Source organism: Saccostrea echinata, unplaced genomic scaffold (genome assembly GCF_033153115.1).
Source record: "Saccostrea echinata isolate AGI-Se365-2 ecotype Australia unplaced genomic scaffold, CSIRO_AGI_Sech_v1 ptg000015l, whole genome shotgun sequence".
NCBI lineage: Eukaryota > Metazoa > Mollusca > Bivalvia > Ostreida > Ostreidae > Saccostrea > Saccostrea echinata.
The window spans coordinates 6,674,829-6,698,476 of NW_026889764.1; the positions used below are offsets into that span (position 1 = coordinate 6,674,829).

The following is a 23,648-nucleotide window of genomic DNA, read 5'->3' on the forward strand; positions in this document are numbered from 1 at the left end:
ACTACACATTCGTTACATAAAAACGACATTTTACAGCGTCGTACATAGCATTGACTATTCCAAACATGATCATTGAACGCAATTCTGTATTTGTCTAATAATACTCGTCGTATTGACATTGAGGCTGTTTCTGCTTTTTCATATTTCGTTTAACTTTGACACAGACTCGAAATAAAAATTAAATTAGTATTTCGTCTTTTAACCAACTACTACTTTTCACTGACACTGCGTCTCTAAATTATCGTAAGACAGTCGTTGATAATTATTTAAATAGCATATAGGCTAAATATGATTAATTATAAACCAATTAACACCTCGAAGCATAAGTGTTACCTGAATAAACATCCCGTTCCTCGAGTCCCGCGACTTCTGCGTGGGGCCATTTAAATGTCCAGGTAAAGGTGCTAATTCTATAACCTTGTATACACATACATGTAGCCACTTCGAGGTATCGAGGGTAAATTCCAATAGAATATGCATAGTGGGACCGCATTTTGACTTCGAGAGATCAAGAGTTCGAGAAATCAAGAGTAAATTTGGTTAGTTATATAGGGGAAAAATTCGGGACCGGAGACTCACTTCGAGCGATCAAGAACTTCGAGAGATCGAAAATCGAGCCATCAAGGGTTACCTGTATTTTGTACCCAAATAACAAAATGACTTTTCCCGAGCACAATGCGGCCGCGGGTACACAAGGACACAATGACATTCTTTTTATAACAAAAGTTAATTCATGTTATAATTATATAAATCAAATGCACCAAAACAATTTATGTAAAAACACTTCAAAACATTATAGAGGTCCTTCACGTGATCAACAGGTCAAGTGATATCATAACAAATATTTTACCATATAGCCCAGAGAACCCTCTACATAACTAGGCTGTACTTAAGTACATAACTTACAAATTAAAATCAAAACCTCGTAGTGCAATATATTTAAACGCATTTGAAAGCTTCAGGAAGCCTTAAGATAGCTGCACATTGACATTGAAAAGTTTGTTGTGAATATTTCTACCAAAGCCGTCGACTGAGAGAAACTGAAAGGCTAAAATGCTGGCCGACCGTAACGGGGACGTCCGCAAAGTGCGATGCAAAGTCAAGACTGGGTTATTTTTTTTCGCCCCTCTTGCGTATTCGTCACTCATTACAGATACTGCTGTTAACACCGTTTATCTTTCAATGTTTCTTTGATTTAAATGATATATGATTGATTGATTGATAAGTGCTGATCGCCGAGTCAGCAATATTTCAGTTATATTTCGGTGGAGATTTAAATGATACACTGTATAAGTAGATCAACTTTTTATGAACTTTTTAGTGTCCTTTTGTTTTTATTAATGAGAAAAAACATGAAAAAGTTCAGGATAATTAGTTATTCTTCATATAACCCTCATAATATGAATTAATCAGAGATTGAAACCTTTGAAAGCAGATGTAAAATGTGATTTATGGTAATATACTTAAGGGCCATGAAGCATCAATCAGTTCTAACAGTTTTCACTTGCATTGATTTAAAGAAATCGGCCAATTTAAGGAGGAATGCCACACTAAATGTTTTTTTTTTTCATAGACCTTTAAGATATCCATGATAAGTACTAGTTTCAGCATTTAATGGACAATAGTAGCTCTTAATCATTTAATAAGAATTTTTTTCTATTTTTCATAGCAAAATGAAAAAAAAATGTTTTATTTTCTAATAAGATGCTTTAGGGTTAAAAATTTGCTGTTAATAAATGCATAATATGAATGTCAAATAAAAAATGTTACTAAAGGCTGGATAGACATTTTAATTTTATAAATGAAAATCATTTATGAAAATAAAACACATAATTTGTGAATATTTTTTAAACCTATTGTTAAAATCTTAATAAAACTAGTCACAACTAGGGAGAATATGTTAGGCAATCATTTTTAAAAAAGAAATTGAAATGAAATTGCGAAATTTTAGAGAAATCAATTTTTTAAATTTTGGCCAATCCCGATCGAATAATAATTAAACTGATCCCCACCAGAATTTTGTAATAATTAGAAACAGATAACATTTTCAGAAGAATACTAGTTTGTTTAGGCGTAATACAGGTTTAAAAGTAATTGAACTTGATAATCAAATAGATTTCTTAGTGCTAAATACAAAAAGAAGGCAGTAAATTATTTTATTTATTTTGTGTTAATTTTGATCGGGATTGGTCCAAATATTAAAATAATAATTAGAATCTTAAAGATCTTAAATAAAATTTTGGTGTGGCATTCCTCCTTAATGAAAGGCGCTAGAGTTACATGAACTCAAAAGTTGTGCATCATCGAGCGTAGTTTGTAGGTCTTAAATATTTGAACATGTTTAGCATTCTTTGAAGTATCTTTAATTAAACAATTTCACGATTCTTTAGATTGTATACGTAGCATCTATGGATAAAAGAAAAAAAATGTGAATTTGGTGATAACACCCTTCCTCTCAGCATGAGGGGAGACGTTAAAACTATAAACTATGAACCTCGAGAATTGATGAATGCATTTTAAAAAATATATATTTTTTGATTTTCGAGAAGGCAAAATGCTATCCTTCTGAAAATAGCCTAGGCATTCGCTTTCTATCCTAATTTTGAAACTTTTTATTTACAATGTATTTGAAATATTTTTCTTCTTTTGTACATTACATTTTAGCAGGCAGACTGTTTGAATAATTTTATTGAGCAGTAAGCTTTCAACGATAATAGTAAAATTCATTATTCCTTGATATAAGGTTTTATGATAAAAAATAAAAATATATCCTTTTCTACTGTTTTTGTGTTGTGCCTTATGCAGAATTGACCGAACGTTCCCTTTAACGGCAGATTGTATTTGGAAACAAGCTCATTGTATATATCGACCATGTTGACTTTAAACGAGATTGTTGATATCCTTATATCAACTTATTAGGCAATAGCCTGTCTCGTTTTAGAAATTGTTCGTTTGTTTGATTTTTGTTTAAGTCTCTCTCAAGAATTTTTCACTCATATGGAGACGCCACCACTTGCCGTTGGAGGGCTGCAAATGTTTGATCTATACTCGGCATTCAAGGCCATTGAGCAGTGAGGGATCTTTTTAGTGCAAACACTTACTGCGACACGGGACCTCGGTTTCTACGGTCTAATCCGAAGGACCGGTCACCACGTCCCAAAGTGGAATTCGAACCCGCGACGTAAGGATCATCTCCTTCCTCCGCAACTCTAGAGCAGATGCTCTTACCACAGCTACACGCTGGCGACCCGAATTTTTTTGTTCTATGTAGAGTCTGTTTTTCGCCTATGAAACAACTGGGAGACATAAACTCCATAAGCAGGTTGTGGTGTGTAGGTTATAATGGAATGCTGCGACATCAATAAGGGAAGTTGACGGTAAAATTTTGAATTCATCATGTATATCGTTAAGTTTAGTTGTTATTTTGCCGTCAGTGTTTTTCTCTTGTAAAATATTCCTACATGAATCAAATATGTCGTTGGTGTTTTTTGTTTAATTTCAATGGAATATATCGAATCAACGTAGGAATGAAAATGAATATTGGTAATTGATAAAATATCGATATATCAAAATGTTTTATAGGTCATTGCAAGAGATTACTTCTTTTCATATAGAAGTTTTGGACGAAATTCTGCTTCATAATAATTCAAACACAGGTTTGTTAATGATATATAAAAAATCTGAACGGACATCAATCAAAAACTTTGTTAATTTTTCATGAACATATAATTAATACAGAAAAGTGCGCACAACATTTTATAATTAAAAGAAGCAGATTTGTAACGGTGAGGCCGCAATTGACAGCTCACACTGTTAAGGACCTGTCAAAAAAAGACGTTTATCTAATTTTTACGCACTGTTATCTACCCAAGGGCCCTAACAAGGTTTTTATATTAGTGTTTCTTAAGCTGTATATGCAAAATGTCGAACTCAAATGCTTTCAGCAAACAATATGCGTTATTCTAAAAACATCATTTAGGAGGGACACTTCTCAAATTTGTTGTTTTTATGAAATGTTCACAGATTGATTGATTGATTGGTTGTTTGTTGTGACCGTCCCGTTTGGGAATTTTCAAACATATAGAAACGTCACCATTAAATGGTGAAGGGCTTCAAATTTAAAATTTAACTCGGCACTAAGGGCAATTGAGTAGTGAGGGTTCTTTATCGTGCCAACGCCTACCGTTATACGGGACCTCGGTTTTTAAGGTCTCATCCGAAGGACCCACAACTTTCACTACAAGTGCCGAGCGCTTGGCGAAGGAACAGTTGCATCATTTTTTTTGTCGACTTAGGTCAGTCGAGGCCGTTATTCGAACACGTTTTTTTTCGATCACGGCTACCGTGACGGCATTCACAGATTGAAGAAGGCAGTATCTATAAGTGATGGTGTCAAGGTTATTGTCGTATATCTTGATATTAAGGATAAAAAATTATTGTTGCCAATCATGTGATGCCTACTATTTCAAAAGATTAGATGCTGTTCTTTTTGCCTAGAAAAGATTATACTACATAGGTTTATTAGCTTATGTTACCATATTGAGAAAATGATTTATCTTAGATATTGACTAACCCGAACGTCCTCTATTTTTCTTACATTTTAGGGGAATATTAGTTTATTTTATATGGTTCAAATTTTCAAATATCTATTTTTACATATGGTAAATTAGTCATATAAAGATACAAAATCAAACAAAAAGAAAAAAAAAAGAAAGGTTTGATCGTTTAGTAAGAGAGAAAACATTTTATTTTTACTGATTCTTACTTCAAATGTTTTAAACTTGAAGCTTTCGAAGTCTGACAAGATTGTGGATTGTTTATTTGATATATTTGTAAGCTGAGGTACATGATTATTAATTTCAGTTACTTCAGAAAAGTCCTTTAAGATTTTGATTTTTTTAAAACATGATACATGTAGCTTTATACATTTTTGAGAAGCTGAAACGGATATAGTTTCATACTCCGCCATTCCACAAAAAACATAGTCCCTGCTAGATTTCACACTCAGTTTACCTTTCTATTTCATGTTGTTGCATGATTCTATTCTACAGACCACAACCTTCCACTCAATTGCCAGTGGTATAACACTGATTCCTGCACATCTTTCTGTATGGGAGTTGTATATTGATTAATCATTGTATTCATCAATGTATAATGCATAATTATTCACTTAATTAGAGGCCCTAGCTGTCCTACCTGAAAAAATTCTAATCACTCACTCTAGAAAAAAAGAACCAAGCAACAAATGGGCTGTTACGCGTTATGGGTGATTAAGACTTTGGATTAGATAATAAGGACGTCCTGTACAGAAACAGATTATTAGTGTAAATCTTATACGGTACCAATTTTGATGCATCAGATGCGCATTTCTTTTCGACAAATTATGTCTCATCAGTGATGCTCATGCCGAAACGTTGCTAATCCGAAATATTAAAAAAAAATTGAAGGGCTGAGAAAAGGGGTGCCAAGGACTGGAGCTAAATAAGTCGAAGGATCAGAGCTATGACCCAGGGATCATAATGTAAACCTAATGCGGTACCAACAAAGTGTGATCAAAAGATAAGTACCGTCATGAAATTTGACTAACATGTACAGTAGACAAACCACTTAATATTTTCAACGTTTGCCAAATCAACATTTTCAAAAAATATGTCATTTTGCCCACTGCAGTCGAATATGCTGACGTCTTGGTTTCGACACAACAATTTAAAATGGCCTTCTTGCCAAAAAACTAATTTCCAGAAGTGGGTTGAGCACTTTTTAAGCTAATCTGATGTTGGCCGTTACCGATGGTCGTTAGTGAGGCCGTAACAGTGGTACATATAGTGTCCCTGTATCTCAATTATTGTCAAACAGTCACCTAGCTCTTTGGCATCCATATCCACAACACTTCTGGTTTCCACAAATTCATGGTTCAATTTTGTAATAGTCATGTAATGTCTATTGAATGCCGTGTTACATGAAGGCAATTTCATATTTATTAATCAAATCACAATATTTTTACCGAGAAGAAACAACAATTTATAGATTATTTATTTTTACAAACCTCTCCAAAGGGACGCCCTGCAGATACCATATCGACTACTAGTACCATTTACCAAGCTTTTCTATGGTCAAACACTTCATATCAAGTCAAAAACAAGACAAGTGCCACTGAAATGACCACCTAAAGCAAAGCTCAACCTCGTCAAGCCATGTAACAAAGAGAAGAGAGTATGATAATTTAAATCCCTAACATCTAAATATTAAAGATATTTAAGCAAATATACTTTGAATATTTAAGAAGTAAGTGTATTAATGATTTCAATAAAGGCACACTGTATCTTTTTTATATGATAAAAGTATTAAGTTGAAAAAGGAAAAATCAAGTTCAATTATTTTTTGAATAAAAAAATTAAAATTATATAATTTTCTAAAACTGTTTAAATGTGTTGATGCAAAACCGTTGACAATATTTTTATGATGAGTATAAGGAAAACTAGATGAAAAAAATGTATTTAATAAGACATTCTTTATAAAACCTGTGTCCATAAAATATTATAATTTATTTAATATGTGCCGTATATAGTTGATTTGAGATTAACCCGAACTACCTCGTGGTATGTCTGGTTCGTCTGGTCTCCTGTGGTGTATGTCACATTCAAATAAATTAGTTTTCAACATCGAAATTTAAAATGTAAAACCGTAAATAAAAAGCGTTTAGTAGGAGTGCTGGGTGTGTTTTTTTTCATCTGCTTTGCTTTCTCATCATTTAAAGGAAGAAAAAAATTCTACGTCCTGAGAAAGCGACAGAGTGTCCCTAAAATTTGACAATTTTTAATTGTTTGTGTCGTCGGTCATTTTTTTTCCTTTATATAAATTACATTCTTGACTCCATATATTTAGTAAATATGCCAACGATACAAGTCATGACATACACAGTTGTTGTAACGAAATTTCTGATTTGTACCTAATAAAGCGTTCTAAACGAATTTAATTTGATAAATTGAATAAATGATTTTTCATAGAATATTCAATATAGATCATATAATAACCTAGCGCACACTGTTGACAATAGGAAAATGCTGTGAAAGTAAAATGTAGGATTTTACCTGCAAACTTTTCTTAGTTGCTATTTCACCATCAAAGTTTTAATCTATTGGTGTCGTTAGCTATAAAAGTTACATTTATCATCGGCATTAAATCACGTTTGAGTAAATACCTGTCATATAAAGTGACAATATCTATTTATTACACCAAACAATACATATTTAGTGTTTAAATTTCCTAAAGAAAAGTTATCTAGTTAAATGGTTTTGGCTTATTTATCTTTGAATATTAAACTTTCTTCTCTTTGAGTAATTTGTTATTACATTCCCAATAAACATTAAAAGATGATAATAAAATCGAACTGTTATTTGTTTGTACAGTACATACAAAACTGCTGTTGTGTATTCCTTCTCTCTTACATGTGATTATAACATTTACATTCCAATAAACGTGGTATTTTTCTTACAGAAGGATTTTTTGCTTTATACCATGTTATTCCATTTCTTTCTACTATTGCTTGTGTTTAGTTATCATAAACTTGGAAATGATAGCTTATCCTGTCTTAGAAAGCTAAATCACATACGCTGACAGTTAACAGAGATAAGCTCCTGACAGATAAGTTGATGTTACAAGGATTTTAACGATCAAGTTTTAAGTCGGATTTTAGCAAACTCTAAGGTCTTTAAGATACAACTATCGTTGGATCATATTTTGTAATAGGTAATGTCTCAGGATAACAGCTTACGTATGAAAAAGCAAAACAACAACAATAAAAAAATATGATTTTTTTTTAATTAAAAAAAAAAAAAAAAAAAAAAAAAACGAAAATGAAGCTCAACAAAGATAGACAATAACATATCTCTTTTTTATTACAGGTGAAAATGTAGCATCAGTGACCAAAATACTTTCGTAGAACTGTTTACTAATCAGACGATTAATATCAGCCCTCAAAATCACAGATATTTTGAAGTATTTGTCATTCCTTGAACCTACTTGCACACTCAACTATATTTCAAAACTGGGTTATGCAATGTTTTTGCGCAGTTTTTAAGTTTGAATTTCGTACCTGTTACACAAATCGCTTCAAGACATTCGGAGGATAAGATTAATTAAATACCATAATAATATATAACACCATCAGCTAAGTTCACTGCACTACATGGAGTTTCACCTAGCTGGAAACATCATGCACTTCAGATATATTGCGCTTGTGCTAGTGTTGATAATTTCTGGAGGAGGTATGTTTTTGTTTTCTTATCGATATATATTTATTCGTAATTTTTTTTTAGCATGATTGAGTGATTAGTAGGTACAACTATCATTCTGAAGTTTTAATTTAGCCTTCTAAATCTGTAACAGATAGGTACAATTTGAGTTTAAGATCAAGTTATCTGTGACAGGCATGTACATTTATGTTTATGATTAAGCCTTCTGCAACAGATAAGTACATTTGGAGTATGTGAAGCTCTCTGTAACAGGTATTTGTAACTTATTTTGAGTCTGTATTCGTAATTAAGTTTTCTTTAAAAGTCAGGTGCAACTCTCATTTTCAGTATGTGTTTGTGATTACATCTTCTGAGACAAGTATAATGTAAAAGGTGAAGATAACGAACATTGATCAATCTCAGAAATCTAGTCAGCAAAACTAATCATGAACAGGGCAACAACCTGAAAACACCTGAGGTGGAATAAGGTGCCTCGGAGTAGTAAACATCCCGAGTCAAGCGGTCAAACCCGCCATACGCTCTATACATTGATTAGGTAGACGATTACGAAGTACATGGTAGTTAAAGAGCAGTTTTGGCCCTTTGAATTCCTGAAAAAGTTAAACTGCTAAGTTTTAGCTGACAAAGCATTAATCATCATTTAGACCATTGGTGACTGCGTATCTATAAAAACTATCGTAATTTTCTTGCTAGTTACTGTAGATTCCTAAATATACGCGAGGAATTAATTATCGCGTTATTACGCGAGAAGCACCACTCGCGAAATAAAATTACTCGCTTTTATTTTCATGACGCTTTAATATATGTAAAATCTCAAGATAAATCACCCATTCGCGAATTATTTTTCTCGCGATTTGACGCCCTTGAGCCATTTCGCGATATTAAGTACTCGCGTAAAATAAGGAATCTACAGTAATGTAATTTGACGTCATGAACTACGTCGTTTTCCCCATATCCTGAAAAATTCTACAAAAACCATCAATCGTTTAAGCTATTGTTCACTATTTCGTATAGAGCGCTACCTTTGATCTAAATGTGCAATTATTGAATGATTGAACTCTTTCTGAAGATTGCAAAACATGCTTTATTTTTTGGATTGATGGATATTTTTTTCTTCGCTGAAAGTACTTAGTCAAACCAGTTTTCTTTAAAATTCAAGAAACATTGCAATTTCACAAAGCCTGTTTTCCAGTACCTGGATTTCAGAGGAATCAATTATATAGGAAATGAAAGCACTAAATATCTACTTTATCTTGATGTTTGAAATGGAATATTGATTGTTAATCAATAAATTTGTATATCTACAGGGCCATTTTAAGCATAAAGTAAACCTAGCTCCTTTGCAAACTGCTTTATTTCGACAGCTTATGGAATTCAGTGCGGAGCAGTTACTGAATGCACTCCCTGTACTGCTAAGCCGGACCACTGGCATACCCTGGAATGTAAACAAGGGACGTGTGTCTGTACAACCACACAGAGTTAGTAAAATAGATTTTCAATCATTTACAGAAATTTAAGAAACCAGTAGTTAACAAGAGCCAATTCAATAAATAGAAAATTGCAGCGTCATCGGCCTTTTTAAAAAAAATATTAATTACAGTTACGTCTTTTTTTCAGTATGTATAACTGACGAGGATTGCCGAAATCAGTGCCCAGAATTCCCATATAAAACGTACAAATGTCTTGAAAGTAACTGTGCCTGTTATAACCCGGCATATATCCTTAATTAGAAAAAAGCCATCTACAGTATAAATTTGACTGAGTTCTATATGTTGCATAACTATACAAAAATAAGTCTTACTATAGCATGTAATAAAATGCTTTTAAGTTAATATTATTTATAGCTCTTCTATTTTCACTTCTAATCTCCACTGTTTTGCCGTCATTTTTTTTTTTCAATATTCCACTTGAATATGAGATTCAACTATACTTTTAAGGAAAATATGAAGAGAACAAATAGTAATCAAGCTCATGGTAATCCATTGATACAATAACAATTAGGAGCAGAGCAAACAGGGACCGCTAAAAACAGGTGGAATCAGGTGCCATGGAGGAGTAATATACCTTGTCGGCCGGTCACACCCGCTCTGTGCTCCTTGTCATGATCGGGAAAACGGAAAAATTCGTAGACAATTTAGTGAAAATAATGGCCTTACAATTTGTATGAAAAAAAGTCAGTTTACATTCCACTTAACGATAAATTGTGTTTTCTGACAAGGCCATTGTATAGACCAAAGAATTTGCAAAATGTTGACTGTAAAAAAGACTGTTTTTATTTTTGTTTTTTTATAGTCAATAGCTTGTCTCGTTTTAGAAACTGTTCGTTCATAGAGCATGATCTTGTGTATCCAATTAACTGGGAGACATTAACTGCAGGCGACAATGGTAAATTTAAGAAATGAATTTAATTTTTGAAGACTCATGAGGACATGAACTACGACGCTTCACGCCAGCATATTTCATGAAGCGCGTTAGCGCTTCATGATCAATCTGCCGGCTTGAAGCGTTGTAGTTCATGTACCTAATGAATTTTCAAAAATTAAATTCACTTCTTATATTTACATTATTTTTTTGATGAGTTGCCATAAATAACGCCATTCAACTGTCATTTTTAAAGCAAAATAGTTTGTACTATAGTTTTGACGTCAAGTACGTTATTATGACGTAACAATGGAAATATTCATGCTCATCCATGGTAGTTCATGAGAAAATGAACAGTATTCGAATTTGCAAAGAATCTTAAGGAAAAATATTCGGAAATGTAAATATTGTTACATGAATAAGGGAAGTCGATCAAAGGGATATATCGAATCAATGTAGGAATCAAAATAAATATTGATATTTGGAAAACGTCGTCGATATATCTAAATGTTGAATTGAAGGCCACAGCAAGAGACTTCTTTTTATGTAGAAGCTTTTGCATAAATTTTGTTTTATATGAATGCAAAAATAGGTCTGCTAATGACGGGGCGCAATTAGTACCCATGAAAATTCTGATCGATTGTTGACAGACTTGATCTTCAAAATCTACGTAGATATTGTCAATCAGAAACTCAAGCATCTTTTAAATATCAACCTCGGAGTACTTGTGTGTACAAGCTGATTTTTTTTTTAGATAAAATAATTTTGCAATTGACCAATGACAAGGTAAATACGAGTTCCATTTATATTGAAAAGCAGCTGTCTATGATGTCAAAAAGTCTGGAGTTTAATTTATTGTGGGAAATATTTGTATAAAGTGCCAAAAAATTGTACGTTATGACCTAATTGATTTTGGGAAACTTTTGTGAATTTAAATTTTCTAAAAGTTTCCAGGAGCTTTAAAGATTCATATTTTATTTGTACTACATGTACTTCATGAATATATATTGTAGTACAGTACCCCTACAGTTTCTCCTTCATTGATGTCAGTATTTTGAGTGAGGAGTAAATAAAGAGGCTTCTTAGAATATTTACTGGGACCCGCTATGTATCTTTGTTTGTAACGATCTGTATGTTGCTTAGGAGTCTAATTTATGTATGGTAATTTAAATTCAATTTGACTCTTGGGAATATTCAAAATATTTGAAATTGACACATGATTTTGGAGAATTTCGTCCTTAGAAAGGGAACTATGAGACTCAGTATGAGTTGGATTAACACTTGCAGAATTAAATCCAAGTTGCTCTTAAATACAATTAAAGTTATATGCCTTACAAATAAAGAGTGTGTTGTTACCTGCTATGTCAGCCGAGACCTTTATACATATTGATTGTGGTTTGGTTTCTATCTATTTCTTTTTCACTTTTGAATTATTGAAGACGGAGAGATAGATGGTTTTCATATTGCCCCTCAGCCGCTTACTGCAATATTGCAATATCCATCTGATGCTTTTAATCCATTATGACAAAGTGCCAATATATCAAATAACATATTTGGCCTTTCGCCTAGCGTAATCTTCCACAAAATATAATGAGATTATGTTATGAGAGCGTTTTTTTTAAGTATTATTTTCTACTCATCACTCATTCTAAGTGTCTGATGCATGTAGAATTTAAAAAAATATATATATAAAAATTTATTTTTGGAAGAATTATTTCCTTTTAAACGGATTGGTTACGACGGCCTAGAGATGGGATATTCGCTCAAGGATCGGAAAGTCCGGGTTCGATTCTCGTTCGCCTCGCTGCATCAAACCTAGGATGTAAACACAGGTAACATATGTTCTTTCCAAGCGCCCGGCATTAAAAGTGAAAGTCATGGGTCTTTCAGATGAGACCTCAAAACCGAGGTCCCATGTCACGCTAGGCGTTGGCACGATAAAGAACCTTCACAGCTCAAAGGCCCTGAGTGTCTATTATAGGACTAAATTTGAAGTCCTTCACCGGTATATGGTGACATCACTATATGAATGAAAACTTCTTGAATAGTTCATAAACAAGGTACAAACAATCCTTTTAAACGTTTTGCCAGCAACTATCAACTTATTTAAGAATATTTGTCGAGATATAACCTTTGACTTTTTAATGTCTCATGTTCACACATTATAAGTGACTTTTTAGAACTTGATTACTGTTTGTTATCTCCATATTTCATGCTAAAAACAACTTAATTCAGTTAGTGAAATATTTCAAAGTGTAATTATGCTAAATAAAACACAATGTCTCTCAAATGCCATTCCATAGAGTACTTTCCTTTTTTTTACTCACACTTACACCAAAATTTGGAGAAATAATTTTAAGGAGGCTCTTTACGCCACTTTTGATAATGTACTACACAGAAAAATAAACCTTCATTGTTTTGTCCGTTTTCTCCTGGGGCGAATTGTACAGGTTCAACAGCTGTAACACCTAGATATATACATAATTATGCAGCCTAGGTACACAACTTGGTATTTATTAATATATTTACTCATTTTGAGATTTGTAAATATTTTTTGGTAAATTAAATAAATTTACTTGAGTTTTATGCGTATGGAGAAATAAGAGTTATTTCCCTTTAAATGTGAATTATGAAGTGATAATGAGTAAATGAATAGGGATATCAGTGTAATATAGATTTTATGTAATGGAATAATTTGTGATACAATTTAAACCTATGTTAATGTTATAAAATATTTATTATGTTTACATGTTTTGTAGGATTGATATCTATTTACATCTAATCCATTGTCCAAATTAAAAGAACCCTATAACTACAACCAGAGTGTTTTTCTTCTTTGTGGGAAAACCCGGTTACACCTATTTATAACTGATTTTCCGAATTATTCATGCACAGATTAAGAAGAAAATTTCTGGAGAAAATTATTTTTTCTTATAAAAATATTATGATTAATATGAAGTGTTGTCACTTTCTTTACATATCTGAAGATATTTAACCAAAATATCTGAAGATATTTAACCAAAATCAGAAAAAAGATGAAAAATTATCATAAAAAAAAATGTAAGTGCATGTAAGTGGAAACCAATAACTACAATATTTTCAAGTTTAATTGATCAATCAGATACATGCTTAAAAATGGCGGCATCTAAATCAACATATTCTCTCTTATTAGAATCATGTCTTTATAATCAGGTTGAGCAATTTCATAAAAATCACATGAAGACAGATTTATTATGCGTAATTTACCATTCCCATATTATGTAAATCGAACATATTGCGCATAGAAGCATGTTGGCAGAACGCAAATCTTGATATTGCAAACTTAAATGCTACAGTATACAAGTTTCTTTAATGTTGAATTTATATAGGAAATTTTGGCTGTTAATACTTCATGCCTATGTAAAATGCTATTTGTGTAAAATAACACCTATGTTCCATATCGACCCAAATGTGAACATTTTGCATTGGAATTCATGATTGTTTTTAAAAATGCAAACATTACCTGATGCAAATGTTTGTGTAAATTCTCAAGGTTTTTGCTGGTAAAAATGCCAGCACAAGCAATTACAAGTAATAATAAGGATTGATATTATTTTCATAGGAAAAATTTTGGTTTATGAAAAATTAATTAGAAATTATGACGCATTTATTTGAAATAACTAATTGCTATTTAAACTGTTGTATGATGGAGCAAGTTGACATACTTTGACGACAAGCATTTAAATCACAGTTTAATTTCCTATCCTGAATTGTTTTAAAGGACATTTTCATAGCTGAAACCAGTATGCGTTGTAGCTGTGGATCCCAAACTTGTATAAGCATTTTGAAGTTCACCTGCAGCAGGGTGCAATGTCGCTTCATATGTTTCCTTATCCTTCCCATTTCTTTTGATGCAACTTAATATGATACACCTTTTAAAAAAACAAATATTTTTTTAAAATCCTATATTGTAAATAATATCAATATATCTAAACATCTCTTTACATAGTATATCAAATGTATAAATCTAAAAGAAGAAATGCAAATAATTGTGTTGTTTGATGGTTTTCTGAAATGAAAGAAAACTTTGAAACCGAAGAAGACCAAAAAGGCGGTTTATTGTTACTGGGTATATCTACGAAGACTAGGTCTGTGCAATCTCATATGTTAAGGGTTTAAAGTTGATACATGTACCAGATTATATGATCGCAAAGTCTTTCGCTCATAAACCTTTGTCTGATACCTCAGCAAGTAATCAGTTACCATAATACAAAAAAGAAAAATCAACGTAATTTAAACCATCTTCGTCTTGTGAATCCAGTAAAAACAATGGAGTGAACTGTGTTATGACAGCTTCTTTATGAGGATTATAAGGAAGTGAAGAGTAACTTAGATCAATCCATCGAACAAAACAAAACTGTACATCAACTTAACGACACAGAAAAAAGCCAGGAAAAACATATCACATATACTATAAAAAGTCTAGAACATTCGGACAATATATGCAAAAATAAGAAATATTCCAGTGTTTGAAAAACAACATTGATGAATATACAGGAATAAACAAAAACAAGTATCTTATGTAAGTTGTATGAATTTAATTTTTGTGTATGCAACAATTGAGTTTATATTTTTAAAATCTGTTTGAAATTTTAAAGTGTGTGTGTGTGTTTAAGGGAGAGAGAGAGTGTGTGAGGGAGGGTGTGTGTGTGTGTGTGTGATATGGTATTTTGCGAAATTTATGATGCAAACATAGTACGTTACCTTTTCCAAAAAAGAGCAACTACAAGACCGCTTATGATGCAAACAACAATTAAAATCGAAACAATTGTAAGTATAAGCACATTGTCTGCTCTGTTGGAATCAGTTTCATCTACAAAATAAATATAGAGAATATTGACATTTTAGGCCTTCACAGACACGTTTCTTAATTATCAGTCGTGTCATATGATTAGATAAAACACGTACTGAAAAGGTAAAGTGATGACGCAATTTATAATCAATCATATACAAATACAACATTACACGTGTTCTAAGACAAAAAAATGGTAATAAACAATACCTCTTTCAGTAAAAGCAGTTGACGAATACTCTGTAGTTTCAGTAACGAGAACCTCTCTAGTTGAAGCTGGTTGCTATTAAGATATTTTGTAAGAATTTGAAAAAAAAAAATTATATGTTGTTAAAAGTTTATGAAATTTAGCTAGAAGCTATACGAAATTAATTAAGTCTTTGATAATTAACTTTAAGAATTTTATATAAAACACATTCAATACTAGTATTACAATTCTTAAGGTTTAAATTATAAAATGTATTTTGCACAATGCATAATGAATTAATAAAGGAAGCCGTCTGGGAACTCGTTTACTTTTATAGCAGTCGTCCGCGTGGCGCAGTGGTTAGAGAGTTTGCTCTTGAGTCGCGGAGTAAGGAGTTGATCCGTCGCGGGTTCGAATCCACTGTGTGACGTGATGACCGGTCCTTCGGATTAGACCTTATAAACCGGGGTTCCGTCTTGCAGTAGGTGCTGACACGAAAAAGATTCTTCACTGCTCACAGGCCGTAAGTGCAGAGTACAGGTATAAATTTTCAGCCCTCTACCGGCAAGTCCCGCAGCGACGTAAACAGCAAACAAGCAAACACTTTTATACCATGTATAGCCATACCATTTATAGCCTATACCGACTTTAATGTACAGGAAATTTGTCAGGAAAATATATCAGCTGGGTATTTTTAAGGACCATCTCAAAATACAGTTACATTTACTATGGGATGCATGGGGAAATGCCTTTATCGCACTTGAGATCAAATTGCATAACTATTACAATAGACATTTTGCTGAGATTATATTATCTGGTGAGTAATACTATACAGAGCATTCTTTTCAAGAGATACAAATTTCTACAGTCTGGTTTCCAGAGTGGGCATCTCAAAATGTCAAAGTGTAGGAATTTTTTGCTGTTTTAAAAGAATAAATAGAAAAGATAAAAGATATTTAGAATTTATACTGAAGATTAACAGAGAAATAATCAAGAGATTTTCAAATTCCCGTGTTTTAAAATTTCAAGTGCGCATATTTATACTTTTTCTTTGATTACTCTTTCTGTGACATCCTCTTACATAACTTCACAATTATGCAGAATGATGTCCAAATACATTTCATTTACAAAATCATTAAAATATTCATTTCTTTAAAAGTATAAGTTTTTTTTAACCCTGCTTTTTTCATTTTGATAAATTTGATGAACTCTATCAAAATTGTTGCTTTAAAAGAGTGATACTGATCTATTTTGAAACATGTATACTGCGCGAAATAATGCGCAGTGGAAACCCCAGATATAGAGACATCGATATCTATAATTTATCTCTCCTCAATTTAGATAATCAAGACGTCGTTTCCCATTTTAATAACCAATTATACAATAAGAGTTAAGTTAATGGCAAAAATGATTTCAATATATGTTTTGAAATATAACATACAAATTCACAGAGAAGTTGCCTCGTCTGATCATCAAAGCAGTTCTGGAATCCACACGTTCCATCACGGCAAAATTCACATTGCAAAACTCTCAACTTTTCAGCTTTTGTCATTAACTTTCCTATAAGTATTTCAGAAACGATATCCTTTCAGATACTTTACAAAATAAATTTATGAAAAAAAGTAAACATTCTACAAAAATCAATATACTATTTTTCGTATATTATCACAAAAAAATATAATAGTTTCTATGAAAAGGTAGGCCACTGAATAAAATAACAAGAAAGAATGAACAAGTGCCTACGTATGCTCAGTTAAAAGAGAAAAATACTGTAATATTATAGGACTTAATACTCAACTATGTAATGTATGGGGGGGGGGGGGGGGGTTGGATTTCAGCTTATTGTTATATTATAGTGATTTGTCCCCATATAATATGTATGGGGGTGGACTTAAGAAGAATATTACCTATTATTCACAGGCTTGTGGATTTTATTAGTGATGTAAAGTAGCATCTAGTTGTAATTTTTTATTAGAAATGATTTATTGTTTATGTCCATTTAACTACTTAGATTATTGATGCAATACACATTGCATTTCGACGTTGTTATGTAAACAAATGTCGTTATTGTTTTACTAGACGGTCTAGTGAGATATTGTTGAATAGAATGTAAGGGAAAGTGGTACTAAGATGTTATATGTCAGTTTTTCATCATTATCTACCATGTTACGACTGTGATTTACTTACTTATTTTGGCATTATCACACGTGTTGTAAATTGGGCGCCTGTCATCTTTCTTACGAAGAAAATAGTCACGTGACATTAACATTATTGTTTTGCAATTGATAAGATCAAAATAACACTGTCCGCGTACGGCAAGCCCTTTTACTATTTATACGTAAAATAATTTTTTTCTTTCAATAAGAGAGATATCTCTTTAGCTTAGAGAGATATCTCTTTAGCTTATAGAGATATCTCTTTAACTAAAAGAGATATCTCTTTGACCAAGAGAGATATCTCTTTGACTAAGAGAGATATCTTTATAACCTAGAGAGATATCTCTATAAACAAAAGAGATATCTCTTTTTGCAAGAGAGATATCTCTTTTACTTAGAGAGATATCTTTTTAAGCTAGAGAGATATCTCTTAAAGCGAGAGAGATATCTCTTAAAGTTAGAGAGATATCTCTTTAACAACGTTAAAAGAGATATCTTTCTAAGTTAGAGAGATATCTCTTTAGATTTTCAAAAAGAGATATCTTTCTAAGTTAAAGGGATATCTCTCTTAATGAAAGAGATATCTCTTTTCAAGTTATCCTTAAAATGAAATAATTATTCCTCCCTTATAATACGAAAGCGAGGCTAGACACCACATGGCAGGAAGTGTAATGTTTGATGATCATATATACGGTAGATCTCTGCCTCTGGAATAGATTCAGCATGCCCAATCCCAGAACGAAGTATGTAGAAAGAAATGCCAAATCCCTTGTTTGAAACAACAAAAGGATAATGACTACTTTGTTGATAGAAATGCTAAAGTCTTTATATTTAGGAAAACGAAAGTAGGCTAGCAATAATCTCAACTGCGATAGACCGAATTTTCTCAGTTTTTGAAATAATCAGCTGTTTCTAATTTTAAATCTAGACAACACTGAATTACTTGTCATATTTATTTAAGTTATATTGTAAAAAATAGGTCAAATTTAAAGACTACTTTAATTAACATCCTCGTCAAAATCAAGTTGGAGAAATCGGGTGGGGGCCTATTCCGTTGAACAGTGAACTTAAATTTGCTGAATATTTTTATTGGGCGTAGTTAATGTTGTTTTGTGGAAAAAAGTGGGGAGATTTGCTCCCAGCCAACCACCAGCAATTCTACAATTAGCCCCATTAGGTTCTGATACTCATAGTTTAATGCACAGGTGCTTGGGGACAGGACCCCCCCCCCCCCCCCCCGGCCCGTTGCAACTCTAATGGGTACTTGGTACGTCGGCCCGGTAGCTCAGTGGTTAGAACACCCGCACAGTTAGTGGGAGGTCCCGGGTTCGAATCCCAGTCTGGCCGACATTTTTCCCCGCCTGTTACATTTGGCACCCAATAATAAAACCCATGGGTGGTTTAAAAGAGTCTCGGTGAGGTTTTCAGGATGGAAAACCTCAAGAAAAAGGGGGGAAGAGTGTAACGGGGACTGGGTCCGTCGGCCCGGTAGCTCAGTGGTTAGAGCACCCGCACAGTTAGCGGAAGGTCCCGGGTTCGAGTCCCAGTTTGGCCAACATTTTTAATCAACTGTTACACAACATTTTCAAAAGGCAAAAGGCAAAAGGGGGGGGGGGGGGGTAGCAATTTCTCCAAAAAACATTGATGGCTCTCTGAATTATTTTTCATGATTTTTTAAAGCATTTTGTTGATGTATAATGCACTATAAAAATTCACAATTGATGGAATAAGCTATACATGTATATGTATCCAAAGATATATATGTATATACAAACATTATTGAATTACTGTTCTACTTAAGTTATGAGGAGGAATGCTGTCCAGACAGTTACACTTCTGAGACATGTATTTCCTAGAGCACTGTCCCTTGAAATCTTTTGTAGTTTAGGGACTCAATTGTAATGCCATATATGGCTTCCTGGTGTAAGGGAGATAATTGAAATTATTCATCAACTCTGTTTTGCTTAGACTCAACATCTGGTATTTTTATGTTCTGTATTGCTGTATGTTCATGTATTTTTTTTTGTCCTCTTGAGTGTTACAAATTATGCTTGTATCTATGTTATGCCCCCAGTGGGACCATGATTGGCAAATAAATTCTATTCTATTCTATTCTATATGTCTCTGATATCTGATGTATCCCCCCCCCCCAAAAAAAAAATATAAATAACCTCTCTATTTATATCATTGGTATATTTTTATACATAGCTTATTAATGCATTAATTGTGAATTTTTATAGTGCATTATACATCAACATATATATATTATACATCATACATATGTGCTTAAAAAAATAAATCAAAAAATAACTCGGGAAGCCCAAAATTTTAGAGGGTTGGGGTGGGTCGTGTTCCTGTTCCCTTGAAGCACCTGTGGTTTAATTATGTACATTTTGTCTCTTGTCTTTTATACAATAAGCTGAACTCTGATTGATTGCAAAGATCAATAATATGCGCTAGTCATTATCTTTCAATAAATCGCACAAAAAAATTAACAAATTTAAATAAATTCAGTCTAACTAAAATTATATCTTTATTCCGCTCCAACAAGATTACTACACATTGTGATCTAGTTGGGTCTAATTTTAATTTTTTCTGCTCTCACTAAAGGAAAGGGATCAAGACATTCTTTGATTTTTATGCAAATTCTATTGTGTGAAATGGAAATAAAAATTATAATAATGGATTGCCAAGTCATGATTGCAACACTTCTTTTATGGAAATCTATAGCTTGAACTTGTTTTTTTTTTTAGAAGTTTGAAAATTTGCCTTAGCAGAATAGAAATACTTTCCTTGTCATCTGAAATGTAGGAGAATTAGGTACCCCTTAATCTTCAGAATTTTTATGCCCCCGCCATAAAATGGTCCGGGGGGGGGGGGGGGGGGGCATTTAGTGTTACCCTGTTCAGTCATTCTGTCATCATTGAATTTCCGTTCATTATCTCGGCAACAGTTGTACACATTCAACTCAAATTTGATATATGGATACGTCATAGGAATATGCAGGTCAAGTTTAAATTTGGTCATGGTATTGACAGTTATCCCCTTTGAACTTGGAAAAGATTTAAAAATTATCAATTTCTAATCATTATCTTGACTACATATGTTCAATTTACAATTTGCAATTTGAAATTTTGGCTGTCTGCGGGGGCATTTGTGATGTTACCACACACATCTAGTTTGTAAAATAAAATCCTTGCCCTTTGGTCTTTGTTTTCATTTCCCAGCAAAATTAATCTATCATGGTACATGTACATTCTCAGACAATTCCTCGGAATTTTTTTTTAATATTTTTGAAATCAAATATTTCTGAAATTAAGCAAAGTTTACGGTTCAGTGCAGTCATTTAGGGTACACACCAGTAATATTCCAAATCACTTTTCATTTAATTTTATTTAAATGCAAAAGGTGTAAATAATTTTATGCCAGAAATTGGCTGTTTGGTATTGACAGAAAGCAGTTTCAGTGACTATGGCACAACTCATTGAGTATACCTTCCATAAAGTAACCATGACTGGGAGATTTTTTTTTATCTCTGATATAGTGTAAAACAGGTCACTTCAAATAATTTGTGTGTTGCAGGTTGAGACATCTGAGTTGTGTCCCCTCCTTTGTCATTATGCCAGCTAGTGGAAAGCTGAGATTGATCAATGTACTCTAAGCTAACTTGGGACTGTGTTCTAGACCTGGTGTATTCCTAAGGGAATAGAGAGCCAACAGGTATTTATTCTTACTGATTGCATGACTAAATATTAATAAAATATATTAATCATATCTTAATGAATTCCATCTGTTCAACAATCTTTGATTTACCTCATTACTTAAAAAAATGTTACACAGAGGAATTGTCCATTACAGAAAGACAACTATAGTTGCAAGGGTCCAATCACTATGAATCGATTTCATTGAACATTTATATGGGAATGGGATTTAACTCCGTCAACAATATTAGTTTTTTTATAATATCCTTAGCTTTCAAATTTTATACAGAAGGAAGACACGTGTAGTTTATGAGATCACACAAAATAAGTTTGTTTGTAGACCATTCTGCATCATCACATTTATGGTGATATGTTAAATACACATAAATGAATACATGTATAACTTTAATTCACTCTATCTTACAAATTAAAACCCTTCAATATTGTATACAGAAGTAGATGATGAAAGGTTGACACCTACATACACTGTAAATGAACTTAAATTTTAAGAAATACCAGGTACATGTTCTAAGATTGAATTGTGTGTCTTTCAAGCTTGTTTACTTCCATTATGAATTAATAATAAACCCTTAGTTTGGCCCTCTCTCAATTTCATATTTTTTTAAATTTTATATTATCTATTCCTTTATTTGCTTAGCTTGACATCATTACTACATTTTGTTATATTTATTTTTGAAATAATAATTTCACAGGTGAATCACAAGAAGCAACTACCTAAACAAAGTTGAGAATCTGAGGGTGTCCTACCAAACCCATCCTGTCCTGTTTGAAGAATTCCAGGCCAAGAAAAGTGATGCACAGACTTCTACACTCTCTGCACATTTACTTGTTTTTAAATGTCTAAAATTGTTTGAAAAAAGTTTAATTACTTACTGGTACCGTGTATATGCATGTATCCACATTTCAACAATGACAAAGCAATTTATTCCCAAGTCAATAAAACAATGTATCAATGTTTTCAATATCTTTATTTGAATTCAAGATAAAAAGGTTATTACATGTACATACCAATACTTGTTTTTTTTTTTGTACTGGTAATACATGCTATGAAAAATTGTGATATCATAAAGTATAGTCACCCTGATGCTTATACTTATGTGACTTTTTTTATTTAAGAGGTCTTCCCAAGTTAAGTCAGTAAAATCTAAATCTGCAAAAATTCTATCATTAAGGATTCAAAAATACCTTCCAGTTATGGCTGGATTGTCATGGATTCTACCTGCATGTATACTATAATTGAACTATGCCTACCGGTATATAATTCAATAACTGTGAACAAACTCCAACATTATACCCCCTATACATTTTTTCTTTCTGATAATGCCAATATCACTTTTCTAAATGTGACCTTGAACTTGCCAAAATGATACTGGTTAAGAAAGAAAAGATGCATCTTCTATTCATCATAAATCTTTAAATAAAAGGGAGATATTTACTGTTTCTCCATTAAGACATTATGGACCTGACATGAGCAATTTTTTTTTTGCCAATGACCTTGAACTTGCCACAATATCATGGGTAAAGGTTATGATGTACTTTCTGCTTACAAATAATCTTTGAAGTTTCCAGTTTCAATACTTATCCATGAGGGAGTAATGAAATGAAAACAAATTTCACACATTTACTGCCAGTAATCTTGACATTGGATAAGGTCATGAAACACCATTCAGTCATAAGCAATCTTTGTGTCAAGTATCATTTGCAAATTATGCATTTGACAAAGGTAATACACTTTTTCTGCCAGTTACCTTAAACTTGCTTAAAAATGACCTTGATTTAAGATCAGTCATAACCGCAGGTCATGCTCAATATTTGCAATAAGTATGAGCCTCTAAATGTTCTCAATTACAAGATATAGTCAAACAGGAATTCTAGATTTTGATAAAAATCACCTCACACTTCATCAAATAACCTTGGGTCAAGGCCAACACACATATATTCAATTTATGCATGGGGCACAAACTTCCAATGCTTCTTCAATAGGAAATCGGGGTTTGGGCTACAGTCAGCTTTTTCATTCAGCCCTCACTCAAAAGAGTGTAAGGTAAATATGAACAACATAAAGAAAAGAAAATGAAAGAAAAGACAAAAATTTTATATTACTTGTAGATGAATGAAAAATGAAACTTATACTTG

The 23,648-nt window shown here is 32.6% G+C and overlaps 1 protein-coding gene and 2 long non-coding RNA genes across 3 annotated transcripts in view; 2 read left to right on the forward strand and 1 right to left on the reverse strand.

Moving 5' to 3' along the window:
- The window catches only part of LOC133187460 (uncharacterized), a 204,496-nt gene that overhangs the window by 74,356 nt on the left and 106,492 nt on the right, over positions 1 to 23,648 (reverse strand). The gene's annotated exons all lie outside the window — the stretch shown is intronic.
- Positions 18,440 to 22,449, forward strand: LOC133187797 (uncharacterized). Its single transcript, XR_009721248.1, has 3 exons — positions 18,440 to 18,533; positions 21,373 to 21,510; positions 22,205 to 22,449. It is a non-coding gene; the product is annotated as an uncharacterized LOC133187797 (long non-coding RNA).
- Positions 23,321 to 23,648, forward strand: part of LOC133187459 (nuclear receptor-binding factor 2-like) — a 108,723-nt gene continuing 108,395 nt past the window's right edge. Inside the window, exon 1 of the mRNA XM_061322841.1 lies at positions 23,321 to 23,325. The gene's annotated coding sequence lies outside the window, so the exon portion shown is untranslated. The remainder of the gene's footprint in view (positions 23,326 to 23,648) is intronic.